This window comes from Aegilops tauschii, chromosome 4, assembly GCF_002575655.3.
Source record: "Aegilops tauschii subsp. strangulata cultivar AL8/78 chromosome 4, Aet v6.0, whole genome shotgun sequence".
Taxonomy (NCBI): Eukaryota; Viridiplantae; Streptophyta; class Magnoliopsida; order Poales; family Poaceae; genus Aegilops; species Aegilops tauschii.
In genome coordinates this window covers 525,638,128-525,648,037 of record NC_053038.3, presented here as the reverse complement: position 1 = coordinate 525,648,037, position 9,910 = coordinate 525,638,128, and the positions used below count along the sequence as shown (strand labels likewise).

General features: G+C 50.5%; 1 pseudogene; it reads right to left on the bottom strand.

Moving 5' to 3' along the window:
• Positions 1 to 802: 802 nt before the first annotated feature.
• Positions 803 to 2,485, bottom strand: LOC109732372 (flavin-containing monooxygenase FMO GS-OX-like 8; annotated as a pseudogene).
• Positions 2,486 to 9,910: the final 7,425 nt, after the last annotated feature.

Below are 9,910 nucleotides of genomic sequence, written 5' to 3'. Positions count from 1 at the left end.
GGACCGAGCTCGTCTCGCGCACGGTGCAGCGGGATCGAGCTCGTCTCGCGCACGATGCAGCAGGACTGACCTCGACCCCCTCTCGGTGCTACAGGACCGCGCTCGTCTCGTGCTCAGGGCAGCAGGACAGGTCGGTGGATGCCAGTTCTGGCCGGCCTATCGGGTCTCGACGCTGGGGGTCGCCCAGGGGTGCGAAATGGGGGACCTTTCCGCTCGTCTCTTTCGTTGGGGTGGAGGCGGGTCTCGTGTGAGGTGGTGTCAAGGTCTTGGATGCCGGGGCGGCGGCCCTGGTGGTGGTAGCACGGTGCTTTTGGACAGAGCCCGTGCTATGGCGCTGCCCGGTCACCATGGCCGTGTGGGCGGCGTGGTTGCCGGGATGTGGCGTTCGGTGGCGGTGAGTGGTTGCCGAGGTGAAAACCTGTTCTATCTTCGGACGGACCGGCGGCGGCAAAGATCGTTCCCTTCTTCAAGGCGTCGTCGCGGCTCTCATTGCCCGTCATGCGGCTCCAGGGGAAACTCTGATCCTTGGATCAGGCGGAGGCGGCGCTCCGGTGTCGTACCCTTCCTGAAGGCGCCACCTTGGAGCCCATGGTTCGTCATATGTAACTTCATCTCTTTGTTGTAGTATTTCTAGGAGTGGTGTTGTTGCGCTCAACGCCTATGTATCTTGTCTTGGGTGTGCGCGTGTGTTGCGGTGACGTGTGTTTGTACTGGATGCTTGTTGGTCGGTGCTTTATATATAAAGCAAGGGGAAAGCCTTTTTCGGTATAAGTTATTTTTTACTTGAAAGATGTTTTTTTTTATAGGATTCAAGAGGGTCTATGAGAATTCGATGTTTTTATTTTCTATTTCTACGTTTCGACAATCATACTTGAATTCAATGACAGAGTCTTTTTGTGGTAACCAAACTTTTTTGCTCATGAGGCAATTATTAATTGAAACTCGAAGGGAATGAGATTGAATCTTCCCTGCAAAAATAAATAAAAATAAAAACCCCTTACATGTCACGCGGTCTACTCGTAATTCCGCTGAGGACAGCTTAATTAGCCATGGCATGCACGTTCAGCTTCAACGTCAACGGCAACAGCCATAGATTTTGCTTGAGCTTGAGCAGCCAAGTCGAGCCATCCCCGCAGGCCCTTCCGCACGATCTCGCTGTCGTCGTAGGCACGGTCGCGGAAGGTCTCCACGTCGGCCATCATGCTGGCGATGCTGGACATGACCAGCTCCTTCTTCCACTCCTCCAGCGGCGCCAAGTCCGAGTACTTCTCCCCGAACTCGTACATCTTCTGAGATTCGATGCCGGCAGCCTCCCTGGCGCGGAGGTGCTCCTCCACGGACCGCAGCATCTCCTCTTCCGCCGGCAGCGCGCGGCGGCCGGACAACACCTGCGCCATCCACCGCGCCGCCACCTCGAAGAACCACGGGATCAGGACCTTCTTTGCCACGCCCACGAAGGAGAGGGACGGCGCCAGGACAGCGGGAACACGTGCTCGAACAGCGGGCCGACGACGTAGCCGTCGCTGTCGATGGTGACCGCGCCGGCAGTGTCCAGGAACGGGAACGAGTAGGTGTACCCCGTGCAGTAGATGACCGTGTCGGCCACGACGGAGGAGCCGTCCGCGAACTCCACGCGCCCGTCGGCCTGAAGACGGCGAATCCACGCGTGCAGGCGCAGCACGTCGCCGTGGTTGGCCAGCATCAGCACCCTCGACATGGCCGGCGTGGCGGCCGTGGCCTCGGAGCTAGCGGCAAGGTGCACCTCCCTGGCGACACGGCAGAGGTCCAGCGCGATGTCATTGCCGCTGTTCCCGCACCCTACGATCACCACTGCCTCGCCGAGGAACGGCTCCGGCGTCCTGTAGGAGTGGCTGTGCAGCTGCCGGCGCGTCCACTCCCCCATGCCCTCGATGTCGGTCTTGAGCATCGGCTGCGAGTAGTGGCCGGTGGCCACCACCACGGCGTCGAACACCTCCTCCTCCTCCTGCGCAACATCATCATCCTCGGTGGTGCCGAGGAGCCGCACGGACCTCACCGCCCACCGGGACGACGTCGGCGCGGGAGCGACGCGCAGGACCCGGGTGTTGAGCCTGACGGTGTCCATGAGCCCGAAGGCGTCGCAGAAGTCCCGGAGGTAGCAGTGCAGCTCGCCGTGGACTGGAAAGCGGCGCGGGTCGCGGCCCTCCCCGTCCGTGGGAAAAAACTGGAAGTCGGAGAAGCCCATGGCCTCGCGCGGGCTGATGAGGCGGAGGCAAGCGTAGATGCTGCTGGGCACGCGCACCGGCGCCGCGGCGCCGAGCGGGTCCTCGGCGTCGGTCCGGTGGTCGTACAGCCACTGCCCGCCGACGTCGCCACTCTGCTCCATGACGGTGACGGCGTGGCCCTCCCGCCGTAGCTCGCGCGCCGCGGCCAGACCGGCCATGCCGCCCCCAACCACGCACACGCCCTTGGACGGCAGCACCGGCTCGCCGGCCCCAGCAGCCATGCCGATCGGTTGGTCCGCGGTGACCACGCTCTGCTTTCCTTGGTGGGTCGATAATAAGATCGATTGCTAACACACCACGATGACTGTCATCCATATGTTAATATTATAGTTGAAAAATTGGGTCGTTGGTCGCACAAACAAAGGATAAAATTTGCAAGATTTGTTTGTACTTGAAAAACGCATGAAAAACAACTTGGTCCTGCAGTCTTTGGTCAAAAAATAACTTGGGAGTGGCTCTTGTGGCACGCCTACATCAGTGTGATTATTCAATGGCGCTCCGCCGGCTCGGATCCAACGCCGACCGACGAGAGCCGTGGATGCCAAAAGCCAAAACGTCCCGGATGCTAACATTACTAAGACAATGCCGGCGCGTTGCTACGGGCAAAAAATAAAAAATGCGTCAGCCACGTTACAACGAACCCTAAAGTTTCTCTACCCACATCCCACCTTAATTGACCAGTGTGATTTCCATGCAGGCTTAAACTTTGAAAATCAAATGAGGAGGTCAAATTTGTGCCCATTATGTATGTTGTCATTTGTGTTTGTAGTCTTATGATATGTCTAGTAAGTTTTTTTTCTACATTAATCTTTTTTGTAAGTTGTTATACTGTGGTGAACTTTATGCGTGTTGTTCAATTTAAGGATCCAGGTAACATGATCTCAAAACATACACAGGTAACACATATTGTGTAGGAAATCTGCGACCTCTGACGTGATAGATGGAGACGTCTATGAGGACCGAAGACAATATGAGCTAACGGTAATTCGTCAAATTTAATGCTTGGTTTCAGTCTAAGGACCTTAATTATGTAGACGACCGCTCTATGGCAACAACGAAGTAGGACAATAAAATGGAATACAACCCCGCGAGGAGGAGTCCCATGATCTTAAGGTGATCCGCCTACCGAACAAACAAATCAAATACTATATTTATGATACAAAGTAACTGGTATTACCGTCACACTGACACACTTGATGTATACCATGAACTGAATTCTCTCTACGCCTAACTTCTCAATTGTACGAAACACAACCTTACATTTTGTTTTATTTATGTTCTTACTTTCAAGTATTATTACTCTCGTTGTTACAAACTCTTCGTATTTACTATTCTGGTTCATTTGCCTCTTCGGACAGTAACAGTCTTTGCAAAATCACAGGCAGTTACTTCACATAAGAGCTGTGACAACTTGTGTGTGACAGAAGTGCTACCTATAAATACTCTCCTCTGCTCTATGTTGAGACGATTACCAATTGCAATACTTACGTGAAAGTGCTACACCACCCTGTGTGTCTTGCAAGCCATCAACCCTTATCTGGCGGTGCACCCAGAGTGGCTTGCTTTGGTGATATCCTGGCAATCATCCAACAAGGCGTGCTTCTTGTCTGGGGTAGACTTTCACATCCTAGGCGGAGGCGGCATTGGAGTTAGAATAGATGAACCGGGTGGTTCGTGCTGACCAAATCTTAGGCCATGTGCTCCTCCGCGAGAAGGCCTTCTTCCAGCGGCCGACGGATGCATAGCTCTGGATACTGGCAATATGCATCATCAGCGAAGCAACAACAGAGGAGGCAACTAAGATGGGTGCCCACATTCTCCCTTTGCTCTCCTGGCATATCATGTAGTGGGCACACCGTGTGACTGAGTTGTCCGACCCGTTGGCCATGGCGCGATGGGGATGCCTCAAGGATGCTCGCCCAAGGATGGTGAACCTGGAGGATCCGCTTCCTTCTTCTAGCCCTTCCTCCGTAATGAAGGTCGGGTGGTCATGCCCTATGTACATGGTTTCAATTGTGTAATCGATATGCCTTTTCGATCTATTTGAATGTAACCGATGTTTCGATCTTGAATGAACTAGGTGGATCATGGGATCTTACTTTTTCTGTTTTGTCCCATGTGTACGCCTACTTCGCTAATGAAAATATCTTTTTTTTTGGTCGGGATGCTACCTCGGCCCTTAATAGGTCAGGGGTAGTGTGGAGGAGAGCCTCCCTCCATTGTATTTTCGCATGAATAAATAGATTCTCTATTTCCCCGGCATGGTCGGGAAACGCAGGGGAAGTCATGGACATAGTGGGTGGCTATTGGTCGAGGACACATCCGTTTGACCTTTGTTCACTCCCTTCCCCGTCCACCCATCCCGTCGCGCCCGTAGTCAGGGAAGGAACCATATGGCCGCCCTTTGTCTTTCTATTATCCGTGATAGGGTGGGGCCTTCTCGTCAGTTTGTAGCGAGGCTACTCCTGCTGGAGAAGGACACATACGTTGGTCGTTCCCTCCCCCTCTGCCCATCCTTCTAGATGGTTCAGGAAAGGATGGATCCGTGTGCCTGCCCTCCTAATTTTTGAACAGAGAACGGGGTCCTCTCACCAGTTTTGTAGCAGACTGCTCCTGGTTGAGTGGGACTCGCACATTGGTCCATAAAGAGCTTCCCTCGCCAGTTTGCAGCGAACTGCTCCTGGTTGAGTGGGACTCGCACATTGGTCCATAAAGAGCTCCCCTCGTCAGTTTGCAGCGAACTGCTCCTGGTTGAGGGTGGCTCAAACATGTAGTCGACAAGGGTCCTGGGCAAAAGTGCTCCTGCCTAGGTTCCGCCTCGAGATAGCGGTGCTTCATCCCAAAAGTCTCCTCTCGTTCTTTTTTTAGGGCAAATGGCCTCTTATAGCAGAAGATGGGCACCGGAGGGCTTCTGTGAGCCCCACAAGGGGGTAGGGCGCGCCCCCTGCCTTGTGGGCCCACAGTTGATCTTCTCCGGTACTTTTTCCTTCCAGTATTTTTGATATATTTCAAAATAATTATCTGTTAATTTTCAGGTCATTTGGACCTCCGGAGAATAGCTATCTCTGTTGTAACTCTTTTAGGTCCAGAATCCCAGCTGCTGGCAATTTCCCTCTTCATGTATATCTTGCATATTAAGAGAGAAAAGGCATTACAATTGCATCATAAAGTGAAACTTTGATCTAAAACATTATAAGTAACAGTAGGAAAACATGATGCAAAATGAACGTATCAGTGACGCACAACACAAAAGGTGGGGGAGTGACCTTTGCAACTTGCAATAGGTAACCCTTAAGTAGTAATGTCGTGTTTTGGTTTTTGATAAATCCGTCAATGTGATGAAAACGGGGTGCGGTGGTTTTTGCCATGTTTTGCCTTCATTTTCATACTCGCCGAAAATTCTAAAAAAATAGCGCAAGTGAAAACAAATATACAAATTCTATGGAAATGAATATGATACAAATACAAAGGCAAATATCATCGAAACTCAAAAATATATTGAACCACGAAGAAATACACAATAAAATCATCAAATTCAATTGCTAGTTGACTATAAATATTTTGATATATCCATACTTCTATACTACTTATAAAAGAGCAAACATTATTCTCTCTAAACGCACCCCATGAAATGTACACAAACCCATCATCACTGCATGATTAGGCACACTAAACTCAATCTAACATCTAGCCTTAACCTAATCCATTCTCTGATGGACACTCAGTAATTTTCATGACAGGCGTACTCCACCGTAGAGGAAAATAACTATCTTCCCCAACGTCCTACTGAAAAAACAAGAACTGCTGCCCTTGCCCACTAAGCCCGCACAACACTCACCGCAGGAGCCGCTCCATCGGACCACCGCCCAACTGCCAAAGTCGTAGGAGTACATGAACTTTGGGTGAAAACATTGGAAAAGGGTGACATGGGCATGTTCAACTGGTTTATGATGGTCCAGTAATAGAACATGTGTGTAGTCATATGTTCGTGGTTTGCCGGCTGTGACCATTATCTAGACATGCTACTTATGTGTTGTCTCTTGGCACAATTAAATAAATTGATTGCATGCATCCCAGTTATGGCATTGTAACCTCCTTTTCGGGGAGGGGGGGCTGTCTCGGTTATGGCATCCTAAAACATGTCTATGCGTTTGTATCAAAGGTGGTTTGTATGCTGAATTCGTGTCTAAATTGATCACACGCACACAAATTTGGGTTGTGATTGTCCTAGTTTCTACCACCTCTTCTTTGACGATCTCGTCCAGTAGTTTTTGTCATGAGTTGTGGTCACTGCCAAAGGAGGCAAAGTTGTCAGAGGTTTGCTTTGCGAGGTGAGATTCTTATGCTTGTCGTCCTCTCCTTTCGCGTCGTGTTGGTCTCTATTGATGCATGATCTTAGGGGAGCAACTTTACCTACCAAGTGCCAATGGTGAGGCTCCCTCCAAACTAGGGGAGATGACCTTCTTCGCGACATAGACAGATGGTGTTGACAATGTCTGGCCTCTTGGGAGCCAACGAAGTGCGGTTTTTCTCTAGGAGTGTTCTACTTCTTGGCTAGGTTTCATCTTTGGCATGATCGCAGGTTGGACAAGGGTGTCGATGTTCATGCTTGTTCTCGTGTATGTTTGGTGTGTGTTAGCTATTTCAAGCAGTGCGAGAAATATCAACACTGAAGTTGACGAGTATTCTAAATTCAGATGCACAAGACACGTCAAATTTTCAAAATAATAGAAATCCATCTCACATGCATTTTTTGGAACACAAACACCCACTCTTAGTTTGTACCCATGAAATCACACATATAGCTAAAGTAATGAAGTAGTAAACTAAAGCACCCGTTCATGTACTACTGCTATTTATCAGCCTCAGCGACAAGCTTTCTTTTCTTTTCCTTGATGTGCTCACCATCATCTTCTTGTCATGGTATTTAAAAAAATGCCATCATCTTGTGTGTGTGTGTGTGTGTGTGTTTTTTTTGCAAAATTAATTCTTGCATTAATCACAACTCAAAGTTTACAATCAAGTTCAAAAACTTTTAAAGCTTCTAGGCTGGACATAAGCGAAACAATAAAGTGGCCTTGAGTTCTCCAAAAATGTGCCATGAAATGACTAGAGGTGTTTTGGCAACGACGAATATGAGTAATGCAAGAATTATGACCCCCCAAGCTTGTTTTGATCCCCTCGACCAAAAAGGCATTTGGCAAGCAATTGATAAGAAATAGCAATGCATGATTCCGGGCCGTGAAGCTTCCCCAATCCCGGCCGAAGTGCCATGAGAGCTCATGGGACATTGTCAAGTGGGCACACAAGGAGCGACACATTGTAGGTGTAAAAAATGTTCATCTTTCATTTTCTTTTTTCCTCCTTCTTATTTCATTTTTATTTTATTTTCTTCTATTTTTTACTTGATTCTAATTTTTTCATCACAATTTTCAAAATTGCTTGGCGTGCATTTTCAGAAATATCAATCGTGTATTTTTAAAATATTCATCGTGTAGTACTAAAGAATTTTCAGCGTGCAAGGCAGAAAAATGTTCCATGTGTATTTAGAAAAAGTTCATTGTGTACTTAAAAAATGTATGTTCCATCGTGATTTAAAAGGTTGAATTTCTATATTTTTCCTAAAGTTAATTATGAAAAATACGTGAACGAGTTTCATAATACATGAGCAATTTTGAAAATCGGATGAACATGTTTTTACATTTGTTTCAATTATATGGTTATTTTTAAAAATACATGAAAACTTTAAAATAATTTTTAAGAAGGAAAACCATAAACATACACTGCAGCAACCAAAGTTTTTAGTTTGATATAATATAATCGTACAGCTTCGAAAGTTTTCCGTCTTGAAAAAAACTTATCGTGGTTAGCCCACGAGTTAAAATCTGCTTGGGCCCAGCCCAGTTGTGGGTGGCCTTTCTGGCGTGCCCATGGAGAACGTTATAAACTCTGTCCCGCCAGGAGTCGTCTTCAACCTTGGATCGGAGCTCCTCGCCATTGAGACAGCCTTCTTCGCAAGCCTCCCAGGATTTTGCCACGACTTAGTTCTCTCGTCCACGCTCTCCTCCCGCATTGCAATCCTCGCGAGCCCCTTAGCTTGTGCCGCTTCAACTTCAACATGTGCGGGGAGCGGCCGCCGGAGCAGGAGGACGACGGCGAGGACGACGGCGGGTTGCCCAAGAACTCGGCGGATATTTCTGGTAAGAATTCGTTGCTTTTTTATCCCTTAATGGAGCTGCGACCTCCCTTTCTCCCCTTCTTTCTTGTATGCGGGGTGGGAGCTCAAGAAACCAAGAATCTCCGGGAGGAGTTGGTGGCAATGGCGATGGCGACCACCAAGCAGGAGAGACCGGTCTAGGGGAGGGGAGAGCGGAGGCGATCTCCGAGCGGGAGGGATCGGCGGCGTCCACACTGTCGTTGGTGAGTCTTGTTATATTCTTGCCGCGCGCCTTCTTGAAAAGCAAAGATTTCTTGGCAATGACATTTTTCTCCCTGTTCTTGGATGGGATTCAAGGTTCACGTGGGCGCTGCGCCGGCGACCGCCCAGGAGGGAGCGGTGGCCCAAGACGGAGCGGCAGCGGCAGCGCTCCGCCTTCTGCCGGGATGCACGGGAGCGACCGCCCAGGAGGGAGCGGTGGCCCAGGATGGAGCGGCAGCGGCAGCGCTCCGCCTTCTGCCGGGATGCACGGGAGCGACCGCCCAGGAGGGAGCGGTGGCCCAGGACGGAGCGGCAGCGGCAGCGCTCCGCCTTCTGCCGGGATGCACGGGAGCGACCGCCCAGGAGGGAGCGGTGGCCCAGGACGGAGCGGCAGCGGCAGCGCTCCGCCTTCTGCCGGGATGCACGGGAGCGACCGCCCAGGAGGGAGCGGTGGCCCAGGACGGAGCGGCAGCGGCAGCGCTCCGCCTTCTGCCGGGATGCACGGGAGCGATCGGGATGTCCAGCGGCATCTGCCGTGGACGGACGGCCGCACCCACGCCGGATGTCGTTCTGATCGAGGTCCGTTCCCGAATTTAATCAGACCTAACGCTTCTTCTGAACCTGTGACTTCTCTCTCTCAATTAGCCTTGCATCGAAACAGATTTGAAAGTGCCACTTCTTGCATTGCTTGCTGCCTAGCAGGACGATGACGAGCCCGCCGGCGCTCCCCACAGCAGCAGCTGCTGCCAGCAGCCCCGGTGTCACGCTACCCTACGGTGGAGCTGGCCACTCCAGACCACGACGTGTCTCCGACGGCGCCTGTGTGGAGTTGTCCAATGTGCCACTCTGTTGATATCTTCCTCGGAGAAGCAGTTACTTGGAAGACCCCCAGGATTCCAAGGCTTCCTCGCTGTTGGCATTGCGATAGAAAGGTGAGGATCCTGGACACGGGGCCGCTCGAAGATGACAACGACGTGGTATGCTACCAGTGCGCGATGGCGTGGAATATGTGTGACCGATGTAACGATATCATGCTCGGGATCACCCCAACTGGGCGCAAGCGAAAGCGCCACTGATCGGTGATCGCCTGCTCCTCGATCGTGGAGCAATTCAGTAGTATGGTCGATGTTGATTGAATGTTGTGAAAAACGGTTAGGTTAGGATTCCAGGATTGAATGTTTGGACTTCATTCAAAAAACAAAAAGCCGTCTCTTGGCAAGCAACAACA